The sequence below is a fragment of the Panthera onca genome, chromosome D2 (assembly GCF_046562875.1).
Source record: "Panthera onca isolate mPanOnc1 chromosome D2, mPanOnc1 haplotype 2, whole genome shotgun sequence".
Taxonomy (NCBI): domain Eukaryota; kingdom Metazoa; phylum Chordata; class Mammalia; order Carnivora; family Felidae; genus Panthera; species Panthera onca.
Genome location: NC_138349.1, coordinates 56329904 through 56353734, shown reverse-complemented (window position 1 = coordinate 56353734; position 23831 = coordinate 56329904). Strand labels below are relative to the sequence as shown.

Here is a 23831-nt window from a genome sequence, read left to right as displayed (position 1 = left end):
CTGGCTTTAAAAAGCAGAGAGGGGCGAGGGAAACCCCGGCCTGCAGATCTCCCGGGGAGCTGGAGTTTGGGAGGGGGTGTGGCGTCGAAAGCTTTTGCTTCTTTCAGCCAGAGAGGCTGGATGGAGGCTTTGGGGATCTTCCAGAAGGAGCCGAACTAATGACAAGGGAAGAGGAACTGGCTTCACAGGCATTCTCCCCCGCCCCAAACTTTTCCTCCTAGCAGAGGGTGGGCGGGCAGAGGGAGGAAGCGGGGCCGGAGAAGGTGGGGCCAGCCGTTCCCTCTCCGCCCGGGAGCTGCGGATGCCAATCCGGACGCGGCTTGGGTGAGTGTGTCTTTAAATCCGAGCCCCCCGCCTCCTCGGAGGCTGGGGCGGGGGCTCAGGCTGGCTGGTGGTGGGGGGGCGGCAGGCGCGTTGATTGGCGGCCTGGCCGGGTCCGCCCCTCGGCGTGGGGGGCGCGGGGCGCGCGGGGCACCGAGCTGCGCGCTGGCTCCGGGGCGCGCATCTCCCACCGCAGGCTAGCGCGGGCTGCAGTTCTCCTGGCCTCGCCTCTTGCGCCCGGCCTGCCCGCCTCCGGAGCCGCCTCTGCCCACGGATGGGCTGGGGAAGTTGGGAGGAGCGAGCCGGAGCCCGCGCCGGGCGCGCCCCGCCGCTGCCTGACTCGGCGCCCGCAGTCCGGGCGCAGCGCGCCAGCCGCAGGAGCGCGGATGCCCCCCGGAGCCGCGTGTTGGCAGGTACCGACGCGTCCGCACCCGGGGCTGGCGAGGGGAGGGCAGATCTGGAGTCCCCTGGGCAACCCCGGCCCGGGGGCTGCTCAGACCACCCACTCCCCATCCCCCGGGGCGCATGCCTCCTGGGCTCCCCGGAGGGGAGAGGTTCTGGGCTCCCGTCCAAACCCGCACGGAATTAATGCCTGGGAGAGAAGCGGGACCTCAGTAAAGAGTAGGAGGTTACTGAGTCGTTTGCCGGGCGCTGGGCTATCTCCTCCCCCACGGTTTCCCTCGCACCAGGCTAAACGTGGGCTGGCAGCGCCTCCACTCTTTGGGGCTAGGCCTGGGACGCGGCGTCTGAGCCAGGCTCACTGTGCAGTCGGGAGGAGGGAAGCCGCCTCATGATCTACTCATGGGGTCCCTGGGCTCATCTTTAAGGGGCTTGGGGCCCATGGAACTGGTTAGAGTTAAGAGGTCACAATGGGCTTTGCTTCTGAGCCCCTTTGGCCCTCTCCCTCTCTAGGCCTGGGTCTCCCGGGAGATCCCCTTTTCATCTTCAGAGATTTTTCCTGAAGAGTCCGTGACTTGTAGGAAAGCAAAGTGGGGTGTGGGAGACCTACTGCACCTGACTCTAAAGTAGCCAGGATGGCTGGAATGTGTTCTTATCTCTTGGGGAGTCAGAGACGGAAGCAAGCTTCCTGGCTTCAAGAAGCTTCTGGGATTCTTTCCTCTCGCAACCAAAGGTCTAGGGACCAACTCTTTGGCTTCGGTGCAGAGCAGCTAGACCCAGTGTCTGAGCACCTCTTAAATGCCACGCCCCGGGCTCTGCTGGGGAGGATGGGAGGATGGGAGGGTGCTGTCCTCAGGTGGCTCAGCCGTATGGGGAATACAAGACAAACATACAGAAAAGTTTGCTGTTATAGGCTTTCAATACCAGTCCCGGACTAATAATAATAGTTGAAAGCCAAGAGGCTACCCATGATTAATGGCTAAATGAGTGACACAGGCTGCGATCATTGGGGGAGGAGCTGGAATCCAGTTCTCATGCAGTCCTATGCATGTGTTCAAATCTGTTTAAAATGTTCCAGCACCATACCCATCCCTCCTTGTTACTCTGCTCATAGTGAGGACCTCTCACCACTTCTGTGGACAGGGAGCAGCGGGGGGGGGGGGGGGGTTTCAGGAGATTCTCTTGCTTGTATGCGCCCCCAGCCCCACTCTCGGACGGTCTTTCCCTGCTGGTAGATTTCTGAAGAAACCCATTTGGTTTTTGGGGTCAGGCTGAGCATGGGACTCCCCCAGGTTCTTTGGGGCTTGTGAGGTTTGAGGTCTAGGTCCAACCTTGTAGGAGGTTCCGAGGCCAGCAGGGGGAAGTCCTCACTTCATTTCTGAAGAGCCTCTATTGCTGGGGGCTGGGGATGCAGTTGGAAGGCTAGAGGCCCTGAGCCCGAGTTTCCAGTGAGTCCCCTTGCTGGCCATCAAGTACTGAAGTTGGGGTGATGGAGGTGGGTGGGTAGGGCAGGACTGGCTTGATGTGGGTGGTACCGGGGCAGCCCTGACCTCACTCTGAGGTTCTGCTGTGTCTGGGGCTCTGCCCCCCTCCCCCGTCATCTCTGGTAGCTTTCTGCTTTCTGGAACAATTGGTGGAGGTGGCATTGTGCTTGTGCCCATGGCCTTGGGCACCGTTCTGGGAGAGGGCGTTGCTGAGCTCCCCCCCCACAGCCGTGGCTGGCATTGTGAGCACTTGTGCGAATACACCCACCCGCCTGCAAACAGTTGGCACACACAGAGTCACCCGGGCACAGGTGGGGGATACTGGCGTGGGCAGAGATGTGCGCGTGCTTGGGTTTACAGCTGCGTGGGCAGAGACAGAGAGCAACTGGATGAGGACATGCGTGAAGACCCGGGAAGGCAACGGAAGTGGGCAAGCAACCCAGGGGTATAGACGGGTGCAGGGGCAGCAATGTGGACACGTGAACATGGACCACACACGGGCCACCGAGACCGTATGGGCGGATTACACCTTCACGGGGGCTCGAACCTCCCCATACAAAAGGCAGATGTATAATGGGCAGGCACATGGATGGCGGGCGTGGATGTGAGCTCACATGCATGGACACGAGACATGGAGTCACGTGGAAGTGACTCGAGTACCTGGGCAGATGTGGAGCTGGCTGTGGGCTCCCGGGGGATATGGACACATATACCTGCTGAGTCACCTGACGGCAAGGCCAGGACATGGACCCAGGCGGGTCTCAAGATGCAGTCGAGGTGTGCACTGTTCGGTTATCCCCGTGACTCTGGGGTGCAGGGGTGGTGGGGGTGCAGGTGATCTGTGGTGTGGTTTTGTCTCTAGACCCCCACTGGGGTTTGGAGCCCCCAGAGAGCTTGGTATTCTCTGTTTTACTCCGAGAGTCCTTTGACCTCCCCTCTCCCTAAGTTACAGGGCTGGGTACGTGCTGTAAGCACCAGCAGGGCCTCCTCGAACCTTTGAGTTTCATCTTCCTGTGGTTTCCAGAAGTTTCCTCAAGTGAGGCTGTGTGGCCTGGGTAGAGGAGGAACCTGACTGGGGACTCTACTTCTGAGCCCAAGTCTGAGGGTCTCTGGCAGGGAAGGGACCATTCTTTTTTTTTTTTTTTTTTTTAATTCATTTATTTTCTTTTTTTAGTAACCTCTACACCCAACATGGGTTCGAACTCATGACCCAGAGATCAAGAGTCTCAGGTTCGTGGTGCCTGGGTGGCTTATTTGGCTAAGCGTCTGACTCTTGATTTCAGCTCAGGTCATGATTTCACATGAGACCTGCTTAGAATTCTTTCCCTCTCTCTCTCTCTCTCTGCCCCTTTCCCGCTAGGGCGCTCCCTCTCTCTCAAAACACATAAATAAACTTAAAAGAAAAGTCTCAGACTACCGACTGAGCCAGCCAGGGAAGGATCATTCTTAGGGGAGAGAAAGAGTAGACACGCAGTGGGGTCCTTGGTGAGACCATTGCCCTGTGTGGACTGCCCCTCCTCTAAACCCTGGGCCTGGACAGACAGGGAGGGGGGCCCGCCACCTCTGGCTGTGGTCGCTTCCGCCCTGCCCAACCTGGAGATCGGGAGCCTGCTCAGAGTCTAGACGTAGCTTGACACGTAACTTACGTTAAGTGACACGTAACTTACTGCATGACCCTGCGCGAGTTACTTAATGTCTGAATTAACTTGCCTTTAGCATGAAACTCCTCATCTTTAAAATGGGGCCAGTAACCCCTAGCCCTTGAGAGCATTTTAAAGGTTAAATGGGAGAAAATCAGTAGAAGGCGTGTAGCCCAGGGTATGGCACAGAGCGAGTGCCTGTCAGCGGAGCTTTGATCGCGAGCCTTCCCCTGCGGCCAGGACCACCCCCCCCACCCCCCCACCATAGAGCTGCTTCAGCAGGCCACATGCCTGGGAAGGCTGGGCAGGCAGACACCTCTCATCTGAAAGCTGGAGGGCTTTGTCCTCACCCCTTGCCCACCAGCCACTCCTTAGCCCTGTGGGATCTCCACATGCAGGGTCAGGAAATAGCAGGCAGGGCGTATGGAAGCTTGGGTCTGCCGCCTGCCAGGCCTCTGGGAGGGGAGCCAGTGGTTTGCTAAGAATAGCCCCAAATCACGGCTCTGCCTCCCAGCAGGCAGCCGTGTGCCTCCCCAGTATGGGCCAAGCTGTAGGGCCTTGGATGTTTCTTATAACTGGTGCTTGGCACCCGGATGGGGCCGGGAGCAGCAGGCTCAGACTGGGAAGAGGTTCTGCTACTGTCCCTGGGTCTTTGGCTGGGACCCGGGGAAAGAGAAGGCCTGGGAAGCACTGGCCATTAGAGTCTCTGAGTTCCTCTTCCACCCAGAGCCTGTCCTAGCAACTGCTCCCGGAGCATCTTCCTGCCCGCCAGTGGATCTGTAGTGATGGAGAACACCGGTTTGGAATTTCGGGTCCTGTTCTCACTAGCTGTGTGCCCGCGGGCAGCTCACTTACCTTCTCTGTGCTTGATTCCTTGTGTGGCAGGGTTAATGATAGGAACTCCCTTATAGGGATGTCGCAAAGATGAGAGGAAGATCTTTCATGGAGAGCCCTTGGGGTGGCCTGTGGCTCATAGTAACTGCTCAGTAAACATCAGGTGCCGCTGTCATTACCCTGATTCCTACTTTCTCAGCAGAAGGAGAGATGTGTGAGGCCAGGGTGTTTGCGCAGTGCCTGATGGTCGGAAGGCAACAGGGTGCCTCTAGATTGGGGTTCCTGGCCCTGGGTTCAGTGCGAGGTGCAGGGGACCAAAGGTGAGTGAGACCCTGTCCCTTCTGGGTGAGAGAGGCACATTCATACGTTGTATAATACCCGACTGGCACCTTCCCAGGTCTGTGCCATCTGTGGTGGGAGCTGGAGGCAGCCGGAGGGAGTGGCCTGCTAGGGGGTGGGGCAGTGCTTCAGGTGGGCTTTGAAGGATGGCCAAGAGTTTGCAAGGGTGAGGGAAGGCTTCAAGCAGAAAGAGCAGCCCGTGCAGAGGTGTGACCGCTTGGTGTGTTTAGGAACGTGGACAGATCCGTGCACATGGGGAGGGGACCCACACTTCGCATCCTGGCCCGTCAAGAGAGTCCTTACATGCTGGGACCTTCTGTCCCTCCCACTCTGGGCTCTGAGGCAGCCCTGGTTTCCCTGTTAGGACACAAGCTGGAGGCCTCTCACTTTCCTTTTACGAATCACGTCTGCTCTCCCCTCAGTCTCCAGAGGCCCTGCTGCCTCTTACAAATGCCTGCCAGCCCTCCCTGGGGGCGCTCGGTTTTGAGCTGGGGCTCCAGACGGCTCCTGCTTCAGGAACATGCTTATTTTTGCTTTTAGTTAAGATACCCATAGGTTAATAGGTCTCCCTTCTTGGGAATGAACTGAAAGCCTTTGAAGACTCCTTAGCTTTTCCTGCGGAGCGAATGTCTGTCTAATAGTGGAATTCTGGGACCTTGGGAGGTGTTTTGTATATTTCCTATAACCGACGTGTGAACTGGTGTTAGCTCCGAGGGGTTCCCCTTCTTGGCTGGGGTTCTCTGATGAGAAAGACACAGGGCATCTGGGGCTACCTACATGCCCAAGGCAGGCAGTAGGGAACATCTGGGAACTGGGTGTCTCATGCTGACCCCAAGGACTCCCAGGGAACTAGGGCTTTTGGAAATTCCAGGAGGGAGGGTGTGGTGTTGGGAGGGCCGTGGGTCCATTGCGGTGCCTCCCGCCCTCGCCCATGAGGAACGGCCCCACTGCCAAGGGATGGTGTTGGCCTCATGCAGGAGAGAGGTGGGTGCCCTCAGATGACCTTGGCCTTGCCAGCCTCTGCAGCCTGCCAAGCCCCAGGGCCTGCCTGCCTGCAGGCTGTGTGGCTTCTGTCCAGAACTTCCCCAGAGTGTAAGACAGGGACGCTTGGATGTTTTGAAGATTGTTGGATGTTTAGAAAGCACAGAGGGGAGTTTCCCCTCCTCTTTTCTTTTCCTTTTCCTTTTCCTTTTCCGGGAACTGTAGACCCCATGAATAAGTTAACCCTCTTCTGCTGGTCCCAGGTGGCCGTTGGACATGTCCTCTTTGACTGCCACCCTGGAGTTACACTCCTTCCTCCTGGAGTCCCTGAAGCTGGTGCTGACCTCTTAATTCCCTGGGGCAGCCCTCCATCAGAGCCCCAGGACCCAGCCAGGATGACCTCATCCAGCCTGGAACTGATGGGACCTCTTCGCACCCACATCCTGGCCCAGCAGCTTTTCAGCCTTAGTATGATCATCTTCTCAGGGGGTGCTCACTCCCTGCCCCATTGGCAGCCCAGCTCACGGACTTTGGGGGTCTCAGGAGTTCCCAGGTGCTGCTCTGTTGGCTCACTCCAGGGCCTGTTGGGAAGTTCTGGTTTTCAGATGCCCCAGAGAGAAGGGCCCTCCCTGGAGATCGGGCCCCTTGAGGGAGGTGAGCAGATCTGAGCAGATCTCTCCTCTACTGGGCCCCGAACCAGGCCTGAGGCATAGGTGGATAAACCCTAGACTGGCATTTCACCGCTGCGTTTGAGCCCAGTTTCTCATCTGCAAAATGGGTGTAGTAATTTTTTCCCTCCCTACCTTTAAAAAAGTTTTTTTTTAAATTGAGGTGACATTCACTAGACATAAAATTAGCCATGTTTTTCCTAATTTTTAAATGTTTATTTATTTTTGAGAGATAGAGAGCGATCGAACGAGCACAGGGAAGGGGCAGAGAGAGAGAGGGAGACACAGAATCCGAAGCAGGCTCCAGGCTCCGAGCTGTCAGCACAGAGCCCGACGCGGGGCTCGAACTCACGGACCGCGAGATCATGACCCGAGCTGAAGTCAGACACTCAACCGACTGAGCCACCCGGGCACCCCTAAAATTAATCATTTTCTTTTTTTTTTTTTTTAATGTTTATTCATTTTAGAGACAGAGAGAGACAGAGCATGAATGGGGGAAGGTCAGAGAGAGAGGGAGACACAGAAACTGAAACAAGCTCCAGGCTCTGAGCTGTTAGCACAGAGCCCGATGCGGGGCTTGAACTCACGGACCGTGAGATCATGACCCGAGCCGAAGTCGGACACTCAACCGACTGAGCCACCCAGGCACCCCTAAAATTAATCATTTTCTTTTTTTTTTTTAATTTTTTTTTTAACGTTTATTCATTTTAGAGACAGAGAGAGACAGAGCATGAATGGGGGAAGGTCAGAGAGAGAGGGAGACACAGAATCTGAAGCAGGCTCCAGGCTCCGAGCTGTCAGCACAGAGCCCGACGCGGGGCTCGAACCCACGGACCGCGAGATCATGACCTGAGCCGAAGTTGGTCGCCCAACCGACTGAGCCCCCCAGGCGCCCCAAAATTAATCATTTTCAAGTGTCCAGTTCAGTGGCCCGTACATTCACAGTGTTGTTCAACCACTGCCTCTGTCAAGTTCCAGAACGTACCCATCACCACAAAGGGAAACCCGGACCCACTGAGCAGCTGCTCTCCTTTCCCACCTCTACCTGATGTTTTACGAGTGTGATGCGGTATGTGTTACATGAGATTCGTGCACTCTATAAATGCACAGCTGCATGAGTGTTGGTAACTGCCAGGGACGTACGGCCACCCCCTCGGTCAAGTCTGGCATCACTTCACCGCCCGGAAGGCCCCCGTGCCCCACCTCCTCTCTTCACCAGGAAGAGGTAATGCCATCTGGGGTTTGCTGAATATCCCGGGTGTTTCTTCTGTGCCTCTGGGTGAATTTGTGTAGTTTTGATTTGGGGATGTAACTCGCCCTGAGGCTGCGGCCCTGGGGCCTGCTTTTTCACTCAGCTGTTGGTCTTGGGAGGGTCCCAGCACTGCCGTGGGAGCTCCTTGCACACCCCCTGGGAGCCCAGGGCCCAGAGACGGGAGCCTGGGCCATGCAAGTTGGTGTCCCTCTGCCCCTGGCTCCGAGCTGGGGCTCAGCCGGGCTTTGGGGAGATAGAGTGAGGGCTTCCTGAAGGTGGTCCATTCAGAGCGGGTTTCTGGAGGAGGGAGGCGTTGGAACACAAGAGATCAGACTGTCCTGGGGGTGGGTGAGTTGGTAGCTGGGCATCTGGGTGGACGTGCGTTCCTGCTTCCGTCACCACCGCCTCCCAGCCGTGGGGGCTTCCTCTTCCTGTCTCCTGACACGTCGCTGGAAGGATTAGGCCCAAGGAGAGAATGATTTGTTGGGCGATCAAAGATGGACCCTGGAGGCCTCCCTTCTTGTTGCAGTGAAGATGCACCTTATTGAGGCAACAGGAACCCTGCCTTGGGTGTGGGGGTGGAAGGTGGGTGGAAGGTAGGGAGTCTGTGGCCTCCTGAGGAAGAGGGGCCTCCTGTGCTCAGATTTGCATGCTCCTGGCTCTACCTGACCCCAGCCAATTGGGTCACGGAGGCTCTGCATCTGTATTGTCTTGCTTCTTTCCTTGACCGTTGCCATCCTCGTATGAATGGGCCACACTCTGTGCATACTTACAAACATCGGTTGTTTTCGTTGTTTTCAAGTTTTTCCTAGTTGAATAATTCAACATAGTGTCTCAGTACTGTTGTATGAAGTGAGTCCCGTGACATAGGAATCTTGAGTTGTGTTCTGATACGGGCTTGTCTTGTGATTTAGGATTTCATCTCAGCCTCCTTCTCTGAGCCCTTGGGGATGGTCTAGGGGGAGGGAGAGGGGAGTGAGCCTTGAAACTAACAACAGGTGGGTTTGCTGATTTCCCCTGTGATTTTTTCAGCTTCATGCTGCTCAAACCTGGGTAACACGTGGACCCTTCCCCCTTTTTAAAATAGCTTTTTGGGATATAATTCAGTTGCCATACAATTTCACCAATTTAAAACATACGATGCAACCAACATACCTGGGTGGCTCAGTCGGTTGAGTGTCCAACTTTGGCTCAGGTCATGATCTCAGGGTTCATGGGTTCGAGCCCCACGTCAGGCTCTGTGCTGACAGCTCAGAGCGTGGAGCCTGCTTCGGATTCTGTGTCTCCCTCTCTCTCTGCCCCTCCCCCACATGGGTGCACACAATCTCTCTCTCAAAAATAAACAAACGTTTAAAAAATAAATAAAACATATGATTCAGTAGCTTTTAGTGTATTCACAGAGTCCTGCCTCTGTCACCACCGTCTAATTATAACATTTCACCAACCCTAAAAAGATACTCTGTACCTATTAGTCGTCACTGCCTATCCCCAGCCCACTAGTCTACTTTCTGTGTCTATAGAGTTGCTTACTCTGGACATTTCATATGGAATCATACAGTGTGTGTGTTTTTGTGGACTCCCTTTTAAAGGAAAAGAAAAGCCTCACATGTTGATTTAAATGTTCTTATTAGAACATAACTAAAATGTGTCCAGATATAAAACTAGATAGAAATGACTCAGGCTTACTTAGTTTCTGTATGACAGTGAAACAAACATGAAACACCAATAAAACCAGAAAGCCAACCCATTGCGAGGGAACAGTGTTAATTTATTGGAAGGACGTAAGCTGCACCTGCGTTGCCAGTGTTGTGTTGACAGTAGAGAGCCGGGACTCTTCTGTTTTCCCTTGCTTCTGTCGCCTGAACTTGCTGTACAAAGTGGCATTAATGAGGTTGGCTGCGTAATTCTGATCACTCACATTAGACCCCAGACTGCCAGTGAGTAATCCCCAAGTGTCTGTTTCAGTAGTGTATCGTTTTGTATCTGTTGGTCTTGGGAGGGCATGGAAGCTCTGCATCTGTGGAGCTTGTTTGAAGAGAAGGGTAGAATAGTGGTGTTCCTGGAATCTGCATATAGTAGCCCTTAAACCCACTTCTTGTGGGGATCAGGCGTTTGGCACTAACAGGTGGGTTTTGCTCAGTTCACACAGATGCTGTTAACATGAACATGGTCCCGACTCCTAAGAGGCTGGGCCTCTGGGCACATCCAGGCTGCCATGGGCTATGTGTGGGGTGGCTCAGTTCTCCACCCCACCCCCTCCTCTGTTTGAACCATCACCTTTGTTTGTACCATGTGCAATGATGTCATTTGGCCTTCACAGGAAAGGAACTCGGTTGTAAACAAACTTCAGCAGACTTCAGCCCCAAATGGCATGGCAGTGCTTGCTTACAAGGTCGCTCAGATGACCCAGGGCATGCTCTCATTACTTTTTAAAAAAAAATTGAGGTGAAATTCACATTACACAAAATTAACCATCTTGCAAACATTTTTTCTTTGTGTTTATTTTTTTTTTTAATTTTTTTTTTTTAACGTTTATTGATTTTTGAGACAGAGAGAGACAGAGCATGAACAGGGGAGGGGCAGAGAGAGAGAGACACAGAATCTGAAACAGGCTCCAGGCTCCGAGCCGTCAGCACAGGGCCCGACGCGGGGCTCGAACCCACGGACCGCGAGATCATGACCTGAGCGAAGTCGGACGCTCACCCGACTGAGCCACCCAGGCGCCCCTCTTTGTGTTTATTTTTGAGAGAGAGAGAGAGAGACAGAGCCAGTGAGCATGTGCACAAGTTGGGGAGGGGCAGAGAGGGAGACACAGAATTGGAAGCAGGCTTCAGGCTCTGAGCCATCAGCACAGAGCTCCATGCGGGGCTCAAACTCACAAACTGCTAGATCCTGACCTGAGCCGATGTCGGACGCTTCACCGATCGAGCCACCCAGGCGCCCCTTTTTGCTGAATAATAAAACCATTGTATGGATATACCACATTTCCACATGTCTTAATCCGTGTATCAGTTCATGGACATTTGGGGTGTTTCCACCTTTTGCCTGCTGTGAATGGTGCTGCTGTGAACATGGGTCTACAAGTATTTGTTCGGATGCCTGTTTTTAGTTCTCTTGGGTATATTCCTAGGAATGGCATTTCTGGGTCATACGGTAATTAATTCTATGTTTAACTTTTTGGGTTTGATAGTCAGCAATTAGATAGTGGTGATGGTTGTACAACATTGTGAAGGTACCAGATGCCACCCAATTTGTACTTTAAAAGGGTGACTTTTATGGCGTGTGAATTAAATCCCAATAAAAAAAGAGACCGAGCTCACAGATCCCAGAGCAGACATCCGTGGAGTCTGGATTGAGTCACGTTGTCAGCGCTGGAAAGCCCACGGTCCTGCGTGGCCTCGTGGGGTCCTGCAGACTTCCTGCGTGGTGGGGACGTCGGGTCCCAGCTCCATGGTCCCTGTTTGGGGTGGTAGGTGAGAGCGGTAGGAACCCAGTGGGCCAGCTGGCCGCCTGCCCTCCACCTTAGCTCATTCCGTGTCTTTCTGGCTTCTCATCGACAGGTATTCACAGCAGAACTCTGTTCCCTCGGTTTCCCCATCTGTGAAGTGGGCCTGTGAGCAGCCGGCCTTGGCCGTGGCCCAGGCTCTGTGGGCAGGGGAAGCCTGGAGACGTGCCGTGCTGACTTCCCCTCTGGATCCACTTTTTCCCTCTCTGCCTCTCGTATCGCTTTCCCCACGGGCCTCAGGACCAGCTCGTCTTTCTTGGCAGGTCTCCAGGGCCTGCTGCTTTCTTCTGAGGCTGCTGCGGGGGGCGCGAGACCGTGGCTCTCTTGTCTGCTGGGTCCTCACTGCACGCTTGCCTCCCCCAGTCTGTCTCATCTCGTTCTTTAGGCGAAACACCTGAGTCATCCATTCCTCTGTTTCTCCCACGCCTCCGCAGGCCCTGTCGGCCTCCCTCTCACAGCGGATCCAGGGTGAACCTTTTCCCTCACCTTCCCCACGCCGCTGGCCGAGCCTCCAGGGGCCCTGGCAGACTCCACACAGGTCCGTTTTCTTCCACCTTTGTTCCCCCCTCATTCCCCGACAGATTCTTCTAACGCAGCAGCCAGGGTGACCTTGTTAGGATGTGAAAGTCAGAGCAAGGCATTTCTCTGCCCAGGGGCTCTGGTGGCTCCCCATTTGCTCACAGGGAGAGCCAGTGTCCTTAGTGTGGCCTCCAGGACATCCCCATCTAATACCCACCCCCTCGCTCACTCTGCACCACCCAAACTGCCTCATGGCTCCTCCAACCCACTGGGAACACCCCCACCTCAGGGCCTTTGCACAGGCTGTCACCTCCACCTGGGATGCTTTTCCTCCAGAGAGCCACATAGCTTCCCATCCTACTTCCTTCAGATCTTTACTCAAATGCGAAGCCTCCCTTAGATACCCCGTCCAAAATTTCATGCGTCACCCCCATAACCCTTTTCTTTCTTATCACTGTCACCTCTCCATACACTATATATTTTACTAATTTATATACCATGTTTTTGTGCCTCCAGCTAGCATGTGTAAGGCAGGATTTTTGTTCTGTATTGTCAGCTCCTAGAACAAATTCTCCCTCCTAGGAGATGCCCCAGAAACATTTGGAGGATGTCTGCCTGAAGAGGGCACGAATTAGCCCATTTTATAGATGGGGGAACTGAGTCTCAGGTTGACGTGAACCTAGTCTCTTGACTCCCATCCAGTTCAGTGCTCTTTTGCTGAGCCATGGTTTCTACCTCCTTCTCCCTGTATCCCTGTTTCCAAGGAAAGCCATGCTAAACCGTGTGGGTTTGAGCCTTTAAAGCTGCTCTTAGGAAGTTCACCTTGTTAGTATGGTAATTATGGAACTGACAGGTGTATCTCCTGGCATTTGTGCAGAAATGATGGCAACATCAGTCCCCATTTATGGAGGCTCACTCAGCGCTAGGCGCTGAGCTTCGCAGATTAGATGACTTTATTTCGATTTGAATCTCACAGTGTCTTGAGAAGAAGGAACTGTCATTGACCCCACTGTCCAGACAAGGAGGCGGAGCCATTTCGTATGGGCAGAAGGGACAGAGATCGATAACTTCTTAAACCAGTGAAGATGTGGGGACACTGGCCCCTTTTTTAAAAAAATTTTTTTAATGTTTATTTATTTTTGAGACAGAGAGAGACAGAGCATGAACAGGGCAGGGGCAGAGAGAGAGGGAGACACAGAATCCGAAGCAGGCTCCAGGCTCCGAGCTGTCAGCACAGAGCCCGACGCGGGGCTCAAACTCACGGACCGTGAGATCATGACCTGAGCCGAAGTTGGACGCTTAACCGACCAAGCCACCCAGGCGCCCCAACACTGGCCCTTTTAAGCAATGCTGGTTGCTGGGCAAAAGGCTGCCGCCTTTTGGAAGACGGTAGAATCTACTACAGCTTTTACACGCACATTTTTATGTAAGCAGTGTGAATTTGGGTAGCCTGTTCTAAAGACGCAAACTATCAGGATGTGAGTCTGTGCACCGGGATTTTGTGGCCAGTGAGCTGGAGACCACGTTGTCTCCTTTCAGTTCTGGGTTCTTCCCTCCCTTGGGGCATTTGCCCCTGCTGTTCCCTTTGCCTGGCATGCTTTCTCACGTAGCCCCAACCTTCCCCGTCCTCAGGTATCAGCACAGACCTTCTGTGACTATGGCACCTAAAATACATCTTTTCCCCACCTTGCTCGTTGCCTGTCTGAGCTTCCCAGTCCCGCATCACAATGTACATGGTATGTCGTGATTGTATTTCTTTGTTGTCTCCCTCCATCTCTGTCTCCCTCTCTTTTCTCTCTCTTGTTGGAATGGATGCCTGTTCCACGAAGGGGCAGGACCGTGCTGGTTGGTTGACACGGGGGATACTTAGTGGCTATTAGCTGAAGGAATGGTGCTACAATGAAATGGCGTGCCAGCATTAGACAGACAGGGTTGGGGTTCTGTGTATGAACTGGAGGGGCGTTTGTGTTGTCTGCTTAAGGGGGAAGAAACCTTGTAGTTTACGAGGTGGGCTTAGAGGAGTCTGGAAGGGCGTAAACTTTTTCTTTATAAATCCATTTGTCTTGGACAGAAAGTACACATACTTATGGAATAAAAAAGCCTGGTCAACAACAGGAAAAGAAATCAGAGAAGGAAAAAAAAAAATGTACCCAATCAGAGGGAACATCAGGATTTGAACCCTGGCCCTTCGGCCTCCCAGGCCACATTCTTCCCCACCACCCAACCCTTTCCACACACAGACTCTCCGTATAGCCTCGCTGCAGTCTTCAGAGGAAGGCAGAGTGTGAGTTATTAGCTGTTTGTATTTCATTCTGTAAATCAAGATCTAATTTACAGACAGGAAGTCAGAGCATAGTTTGATGGATTGTTACAGGTGTATCACCTGGGTGACCCCCTATCCAGACCAAGATGTGGAACATTTTCAGCACCCTGTAAGGTTCCCCGGGGCCTCTTCCTGGTCAGCGGCCTGTCCCCACACTCTCAAGCGTCCGTGCTTTGGAGTGCCCTCCCGAGGGTTAGTCTTGCTTGCTCTTGCATTTTGTGTAAATGAAACCTTCGAATATGAACTGTTGTTATCTGGATTCTTCTGGCTCGTGAACTCTGTGAGCTTCATCTGCGATGCTGCAGGCCTTGGCAGGTTGTCCCTTTTCATTGCTGTGTAGTATTCCCCCGTATAGGCGTACCATCACGTGCCGATTTTTCCCCGAGAGTTGGACTTCAGGCTTGTGTCCGGCTTTTTGTGACTGTGAAAAAGGCTGCTGAACACCCCTGCCTGTCTCTTGGTGGACACACACACACACACACACACACACACACACTTACTTCTCTAAGATGTATGTATTCCCAGGGGTGCTTGCTGGGTGCTGGGATAGAAGGCTCATTTTACCAAGAAGGAAGCGAAGGAGACAGAAGATCTGGAAGGGGGAAGGGACTTGCCCAAGGTGACACAGTGACCCAGGCCCTCTCACCCCTGTTCTTACCCACCTCCCGCCCCCAGGGTGCACCTGCTTCTCAACCCAGCCCTGTGGGTAGGGTTGTCCGGTAGGCGCCTGTGTGGGGGGTGGGCCTCTGGAGGGTCGTATTTCCAGGTCTCCTTACACTGGGCAAACCCACAGAGTTCTTGCTCATGCACCTCCCCCCCCCCCCCATCCCTGGCCCTAGAGATGGTGGGCGGGCCACAGTTTGCCTTCCTTGGTGGTGGGTGCTGGGACCGATGCGGAGCTATTCTTGTTTATTGGATGCTGGTGACTGAGGCTGGCCAGCTGGCTGGGCACAGGCTGGGATTGGCATGTTTGGGCTACTCTGGCATTTTTGGCCTGGGAGTGTGTGCACGTGTGAGTGCATGTGCACACATGCACACACGAGGTGTGAGTGTGGCCCTGCATCTCACACTCACCGTGCTCCTGCCTCGTGCAGACCCCATCTCGTACTGGGAGGGGCCTGGCGGAGTGGTTTGGGCTGATCGGTGCACCCCTGACTTGGGCCCAGGAGGAATGCGTGTACCTCTTTCCTCAGCACCCACCACCTGGGTCTCTGATGGCATGAGTTCCCCGGGAGGTGGTGCCCTTAGCTCTTTCCGTGCCCGTCCCACCTCTTGACACTGAACTATCCAAGGGCAGGCACAAAAATTAACATGGGCATCCACAAAAGCAGTTTTTTGAATGAGCCCTTTTTAAAATTAAGATAAAAAAATATATGTATATATACCATAAAGCGTGCCCTTTTAACCTTTTTTTTTTTTTTCTTTTTGAGAGAGAGTGTGCACAGGAGAGAGGCAGGGAGACAGAATTTCAAGCAGGTTCATGCTCAGCAGAGAGCCTGATGCAGGGCTTGATCCCACGACCCTGGGATCATGACCTGAGCCGAAATCAAGAGTCAGACGCTCAGCCTCCTGAGCCTCCCAGGCGCCCCCACTTTTAACCATTTTCGATTGTACAGGTCGGTAGTGTTACGTACGTTCACACTGTCGTGCAGCCACCTCCACTGTGTCCAGAACTGTTTCCTTTTCTGAAACCAGACTTGGAGCCTGTGAAACACTGACTCCCCACCACCTCCCCTCCCCTGACCCCTGGCAGCCATCCTTCTGCTTCATGCAGTATTTGCCCCTTTTTTCTGGCTTATTGGAACATTTAGCATAGTATTTTCAAGGTTCATCCATGTTGTAGCACGTGTCAGAATTTCATTGTTTTTTTTTGAGGCTATAATTGTTCTTTTGAGCTTATTTTAAAGGTACCTTAGATCCTCAGGGTTGAGGGAAGGTGTCAGCTTGATGGTGGGAGTGGGGACAATTAATATTTATTCGGGGCACCTGGGTGGCTCCGCTGATTGAGCGTCCGACTCTTGGTTTCGGCTCAGGTCATGCTGTCACGGTTCATGGGATCAAGCCCCACATGGGAGTCTGTGCCGACAGCGTTGAGCCTGCTTGAGATTCTGTCTCTCCCCCTCTCTCTGTCCCTCCCTGCTCCCTGTCTCTCAGGATAAATGAATAAATTTAAAAAAATAATATTTATTCACACTTACTAGGGGCTGGTCCTTCCCCCATGTTATCTCATGTAATCCCCACCACAGTATTATCCTCGGTTTACAGATAAGGGGATTAGGCTCAGAGAAGTTGAGTAAGTTGGCCAAGGTCACACAGCAGGTCTTAGGCCAGCCAGGATTGGAGGCCGGGTTGGCCTGCCGGCACAGCCCATGCTCCGCATTCCCGCCCCCAGGGCAGTGCCCAGGTCAGGCTCAGAGTCATTTCCTTGAATGCTTCTTGTCACCTCTCCACAGCTGAGTGTGGAGCTGATCGGTGCCAGCTGGTGCTCAGGAAGCAGTGGCAGCGGCCCCTCCTCCCTGGCCGGGTCCTCGTGCCTGGGCCCCAGCTTCTGTTAAAAGCGCCTCTGTGAAGCAGCCACCCTGGGCGAGGCAGGGGTCTGCGGGGATGTGATCCTCAGTGCCCCCCGGCACAAGGCTGGCAGGGGCCGCCGGGTCCAGGGCGGCTGACGGCAGGATGTCGCTGTTGGCAGGACTTTCCCTGTACGAACAGCCAGCCACCAGGAGCTTCTGGATCCAGAGGATAGATAAACAGGAAGAGGGAGAAACTTAAAAATATTTTTCTTCCCCTGCTGTGCCCTGGTGTTTTCTCCCTGCCCTGCCCTCGGTCGCCAGAGGCTTAAAGTGGCCGAGTTCTTCCCCCGACCAGGAGCCGCCCAGAGGCCTGGAGAGCCAAGCAGGCGGGTTTCAGGTCTTAGGGTTTCAAGTTTTGTTTTGCCTGGTGAGCTGGGATGAGCCTGGGCGTTAGGGCCAGGCGGGCCCGAGTTTGAATCCTGGCTCCGCTGTTCCTTTGCCGTGTGATCTAGGCCAGACCACCGGCCCGGGCGTGGGGCGGAATGGCGGTGATACGTGGCCCGCGGGAGAGTCTGGAGGGATAGCACGGCGGTGGGTATTTGTTGGGCGCTGGCTGGCTGTGTGTGTGGAGGCGGGTGTGTACCAACGAGCACTCTCTCTGTTAATCCTCACGGCCCTCAGAGTAGGCCTGGGTCTTGTCTTCATCTGACGGATGTTGGAGCACAGAGAGGTTGAGCGTTTCTGTCGAGATCACACCGCTGGCGGTGGCGGGGCTGAGGCCGAAACACGGTCCATGTCCTCTGCGCCCTGCCGTGCTATGGTCTGGCGTCACGTGCACAGCGAGGCACACGGTACCATTGGTATTGCGAATTTCTTTCCCTTCTCCTGTACAGAGAAACCCGGTGTAGTTGGGGATGCGGGGCGGTGGGGTGAGGCCTGCGGGGCTTTGGGCCCCAGTGGTCCCGGAGTCATATCTAGCCCTTGCTGAGGTGGCTTCCCGTGTGTTGCCTCTTCCAGGCAGCCCTCTTAGGTTGACGCAGGGCATCATCATGCAGCTCTACTGTTGCCCCGGTCTGGGCAGCACGTCTCACCCCACAGAGCAACATCCTGACTCTCTGGCACAGCCCCCGGGTCAATTGAGGCTCACCCCAACCCCACCCCATCCTGTATTCTGGCCTCACAAGTACCTTGATACTTCTAGGAGACTGCACAGTGCCAGGCATTTCTTCCTCCATGCTCTTTCCTCTGTGCAGAATGCCTTTCTTGTCTGTCAAATGTTGCTCATCCTTTAAGGTCCAGCTCGGTGGTCTCCTCTTCCAGGAAGGCTCCCGTGAGTTCCTGACCCTGAATTAACATCTCCCTCCTCTGTGCAGCTCAGTGTAGTGGGAGAGGTCCTAGAGTCCCTGTCCTGTTGTCAATCTCTCTGAGCCTCAGTTTCCGTATCTGTGGACTGGGGATAAAAGGAGTGGGGGAGAGGAGAAAGCCAGGATTTTCTCATTCCGGCCTGTGTGGACTTGGCTAGAGCCCAGTGAGGAACGGCCCTCTTAGGGTTAACTCCTTGCCATGTCAGGGACGGAAGCAAGGGCAACAGAGGGTGAAATGAAGTCACTTCCCTGCCTGGGGGTCTGCCATGTGCCTGGCCTTCTGCATAAATCCTGTTTCCTCCTTGGCCTCCATGTGCCCACCCACTCCTGGCTCCCATGACCCCGAAGGTCACCAGCAGGTGGGGCTCCCGATGGAATGTTGGCCTGTCATTCATCCGGCGAGGTCACTTCCTGTCTGGATCAGCCGTCCACCTTTCCTGCCATAGCCTTCCACGTAGAGGTTTCATGGGAGTGATGAGTGTGGGTTTCAAAGGAGGCTACCTGAGGTCAAGTCCAATGTCCAGCCTGCACTGTACTCTGGGGGGCATTTCCTTGGGGGGGGGGCTCTGTGGGCATCCCCCAGGGCTGTCCCTCAGGCTCCTGGGCCTCCAGTTCTTCCTCTGTGGAACCTGGGGGGAGGGGCTGTGTGTCAGATGAGCTCAGAGCACTCACTGGGTCAGGCCAGGACATCCATGACCTCATTTAACCCTTTCTCCGCCACAGGGAAACAGGCTCAGGAGGCGGCCCAGGCTTCTGGTGGGGGACAGTGCTAGGGTCCTCGCAGGTCTTTCTGACTCCGACATCCAAATGATTTCCATGGGAAGGTGTTGAGCGTCCCAGCAGTAGCAACTCAGGAGAACCCTCACTCCTGTGACCTTTTTCTGTGGGGTCCGGGGCTCTTCTTTTTTCTATCAATAGTATATGTTCATTCTAGAAAAATCAGAGAAAATAAACATAGGCAGGAAGATTAGGAGACCCATCCATGAGTCCAATGTCCAGTGATAACTATGGTTCACCATTCATGTTTGGAGATTTATCCTTGCAGAAGTTTTCATGTGTGTGTGTATGTGTGTGTACCCTTTACACTGTATCTTTTTTCCCTAACTAAATATACAATAGATACTTTCCTATGTGAGTGAGTAAACTGTTACTCTTGCATTTGAAACGTTTAAATTGGAGTTGAATCGTTGAACATGCACAGAAAAGTACACACATCCCAAGTACACAGCTTGGTGATTCTACAAAATGAGGAGAGCCTCCCCCAGGTCAAGGAACGGAATTTTTCCAGCACCCGGACCCCTGCGTCTCATCACCATCCCCTCCTTCCTGCCGCAGATGAGACATCTTGTCTGAGTTTTAGGGGAACGGAATCATATAGTATGTGTTTATGTTGGCTTTTTTTCACTCCGCATTCTTTTAAGTGACGTTCCTCAGACACTCTTTCCATTTTAATGACTGCATGATGACGTCCACGATACATTGGACTTTGACCACTGTTGATGTGAAAGATGTTTTGTCTTTGACTAATGTAAGCAAAGCTATGTCGGACAGTTCTGTGGCCATATCTCTGATTATTTCCTTTGAATCAGTTGATAGGAGATTTGCCGGATGTTCTGAAGGTGTTTTAGAATTGTTGCCAGATTGGCCACTAGGGGGCAGTGCTAGCTTGCATCCTGCCAGGTGCTTGGGAGAGAGTGGACCCCAGGCCCCCATGCTGGCCTTGGGTGTTTTCCTGCTGTTGTGCCTGTGATACCATGATAGGCAATATGTGGCATTTCATGGTTTCCAGAGTTCAAATTACAAGTTAGGTTGAACATTTTTCCCCTCACGTTTATCGTCCATTTTTGTATCTCTCTTCTGTTGGGTTGTTGGGGTTTTCTGGGTTTTGGGTTTTTTTTCTGTTATGCCCTCGAGATGTACTTGTTTTCCTGTTTGAAAAAAGCTACATTGAATATGATAAATAATAGAAATATGTCAAAAATATCTTTACCCGGTTTGCCTTTTGCCTTTCAGCTTTGTGGTTTTCCTGTGTTGGTTAAAAGCTGACCATTTTTAAAAGATTTTTATAAGTAATCTGTAGACCCATCGTGGGGCTCAAACTCATGACCCTGAGATCAAGAGTTGCGAGCTCAACCAGGTGCTCCCGCAAATCACTTTAATGTGATTGGGTGACACTTGGATTCTCATATCTGCTCCTGCGTTCAACTGTTGTGATACGTTGCTTCGATTGAAGTATGTGAAGAAAATCCAGCTTCACACAGATAGGTGGTTGGAAAAGGAAGGAGCATTTTATTAGCCTCTGGGTATTTTCTTTTGACACTATGTAACAATTCAGCATGTGATGGTTTCTTACAGGTCGGTTGAAATGCAGGATCTGCAAACATATTAAGGAATTTTTCGTATTTCATTGCATTAAAAGCCATGGGACTATCTTGCACTCTGAGTGGATCTTTTTCATTTTTTATTTTTTATTAAATTTTTTTAATGTTTATTTATTTTTGATAGAGAGAGACAGAGCATGAGCGGGAGAGGGGCAGAGGGAGGGGGAGACACAGAATCCGAAGCAGGCTCCGGGCTCTGAGCCGTCAGCACAGAGCCCGACGCGGGGCTCGAACTCACGAACCGTGAGATCATGACCTGAGCCGAAGTCGGACACTCAACTGACTGAGCCACCCAGGCACCCCTCTGAGTGGATCTTTGACACAGGTGTGATTTTGTAACATCACATAGGGGTCATTGGGAAAATATTGGTTCCCTGGGTTATACCCATCTTCCAAATTTAGACGTTTCCGCAATTTTCAGAAATTACATACGTCAACATCGTCCCCCATATCATCGCAAACTCTTTGTGTTTTGAGAGGCTGTCAGACTCACGGTGGCTGATGCAAGTTTTCCAAAACTCTGATGTTTCCCTTTAAGCTCAAACTTGATCATTGGCAACAAATGCCATCGGTTGCCTTCCTCGAAAGGACAGGCTTGCCTGGTTCATTTTTGAGAAACTGTCCGCCAGATACCCAATTCTGAATAACTGGCGTCTTTCTGTCTGTCGGCTGGTTTTCTGTGCACAAAGAGGCTAGTTTGGCAGACAGCTCTGGTGGGCTCACAAGTGCCGTCCCCCCAGACACCTGTTGTACCCCCACACAGCCCAGGTACACACCGTCATCACACAGAATAGCGAAAAGACACGTACGCAAGGCTGAACTTCAGTGAAATGAGCTCTTCTGCTTCATCCAGGACCTCCTTAGATGACACTGGCTTGTTCTGTCACTGTGAGTGACTCGGGCAGCCTAGTTCAGGGCCAGTGCGCTGCCCCTTGCTGAGTTTTACCTGCTGCCGTGGCTTTGCCTCTGTCACTACAGTGAGACAGCAGTGATATCTCGGAGCTGTCCCGAGAATAGCGTTGACCTTGTGGACTCCTGGAAGGTGTTAGGGCCCCCGGTCCTGCAGGGCGTGCCGTCAGAGCTGTGGACCAGATGGTAGGCGAACGGCCTCAGCGCAGTGCTTGGGCCCGTCCGGGGCTCCGGGACATCTGCCCGCTGCCACCGTCATCCTCTCCCCGCTAACAGACCTGAGGCCGCACCTCGGGGGGTGGTGGTGGAGATGTTAAGCCATTTGGGGTTAGAATTTCGTCGTTTGTGATTTCAGATCCTGGTCAAGCTGCTAGTGTGTTTGGTCCTCAGGAGTGAGTGAAGAGCCCAGGGGACTTCTTAGGGACCCCGCTTTTCTTGTCCCTCTGGGAGGCGGGGGGAGTGTGAGTCAACGGGAGAGACCTGGGGGTCTCAGCCAGGCGATTCTCCTGCAAGGGTGGGGTATGTTTCTCAGACAGGGGGCCCTCAGCGTCGTCCTCCCCGCTTCCTGGCCTGAAGGGGCCTCCACAGCCTCTGGCCATCATGGCCCTTCCTCATGAACCTCCTCCCAGCCCCCACTTTCTTGCAGCAGTCGAAACGTGGCTGCATTTACAGAGTGCCTGTTGCGTTCTGGGCCCTGGGCTAAACCCACCCGTACCGTCTCATTTATGCACACAGCGTGGACACCCACAGAACCGATCTTTTGGTTGGTTGGTGTTGTTCCTGAAAAATCTGTCCGGTTTTGTTCATTCGGGTGGCTACGTTGTGCCAAGCCCTGAGATGCCATCAGAGGCCAGCCCCAGCCCTGGCCTGGGGGGCTTCAGGGTGGCAACAGCCATGCTGGGATGTGGTCTGGGGAAGGTGAAGGAGGCCTCCTGGTTCAGGGATGGGAGTCCGCGAGGCAGAGAGAGCAAGTGGGGCAGGAAGACGTGGAGTGCATGAACGCGAGGCCGGTGTGTGACCGGCAAACTGCATTTGCGGCTCAGCAAGGAAACTGACATCTGTGCGGTCACTGGAGGAAAGCTGACTGGGTTGGACCAATTGAGAGATGGGGCAGCCTTGTCCTGGATGGGTCATTTTAAGAATTTTCAAAGGCCACAGTTTCTGCCCTGCATAGACTCTAGAACACCCCACCCCAACCCCCTGGGCTGTAAGAGGCACCTCTGCGTTATTCTTGTCATTATTGCTAATTATTTGCAAAGGCCCGTTGAGATGTCTGCTCCAGGGATTGAAAGAATTTCACTTTGGCTCGAGTTTAGAGAACAAGGGTGGGAGTTCGGGAGCCGTAGGCCGAAGGGGAGGCTGGGTGTGCTTGGGGGGAGTCATGAATTGCTACGTGGTTCCTCCTTGGGTCTAAACTGACGTCTTTCATGCTGACCTGTCTCCTCTGCTTGGCGTGTTCCCTTCTGGGGCGCCGGAGAGCTCTTCCTCGGCAGGGTCTTTCCTGGCCCTGGGTGGACATGCTCCGTGAAGCAGATGGGCAGGGAGGAGCAGAAGAGAGGCGTAAGGAGACGCCTGGTCCCGGCCCTGCTGTCGACTGTCCCTGTGACTGTGGGCAGTTGTCTGGTCTACTCTGGACCTCAGTTTTCTCTTCTATAAAATGAGAGGAACAGACTGGGATCTCAAAGGTACATCTGACTCTGAGATGCATGTTCGTGAACAAGGTGGATTTAAACTGTGTATCATGTGTGTGTGTGTGTGTGTGTGTGTGTGTGTGTGTGTGTGTGTGTGTGTGTTGGGCGGGACAAGGCCCAGGGCAGGTAGGCGCTGGTGGGAGCCCCTGCCCTGGGTACAGACCTGAAAGTTTTATCCTCCCCTCCCCCGCCCCCAGCCCTCCCCTGCCCCACCCTCGGGGACCCCTGCAGCAGGGTGACTTCCTTCATGTTTGTTCTGCAGCAAAGGCAGATGTTTCCTACAGCTGGCCACTCAGCCTCCTGCCCTATTTTTAGCTCCATTGTTACCCATCCAGGGCATCTGGCCGCCTGGGGTGTATGACAGGCTGTGGCCCTGGAAGCGGTTCTCTTTTCTGGGTCCAGCATGTTCTCTGCCTTCTACCAGGTCCGTGGCTTAAGTTTCCTTCATCTAGTGGGAAAGCGAGGGTCGCGTCGGGAGAAATGGGAGAGGGTGGCTGGGTGTTGCATGAGAAAGAGCCCGGGCTGTGGAACCAGAGGCCTGGTTCTGTTCTTATGTCATGCAGTAAACTCTCTGAGCCTCAGTTTTCCCGTCTGCTAAATGGCACAATTGCCTGTGTTTCTGCTTTTCTCGTAGGATTATTCTGAAGCTGAAACGGGACTGTGAATGTGGAATTTATTTAGGGGAATGATATTTGGGACCCACAACTATTG

General features: G+C 53.5%; 1 protein-coding gene across 2 annotated transcripts in view; it reads left to right on the top strand.

The window, feature by feature from the left end:
* The first annotated feature begins 219 nt into the window (after positions 1 to 219).
* Positions 220 to 23831, top strand: part of PALD1 (phosphatase domain containing paladin 1) — a 72914-nt gene continuing 49302 nt past the window's right edge. Inside the window, exon 1 of one of the 2 annotated variants that reach the window (XM_081790535.1) lies at positions 220 to 324. The gene's annotated coding sequence lies outside the window, so the exon portion shown is untranslated. Of the gene's footprint in view, positions 325 to 427; positions 735 to 23831 lie in introns of those variants that run through there. The other variant, XM_081790534.1, reaches the window with a different exon arrangement.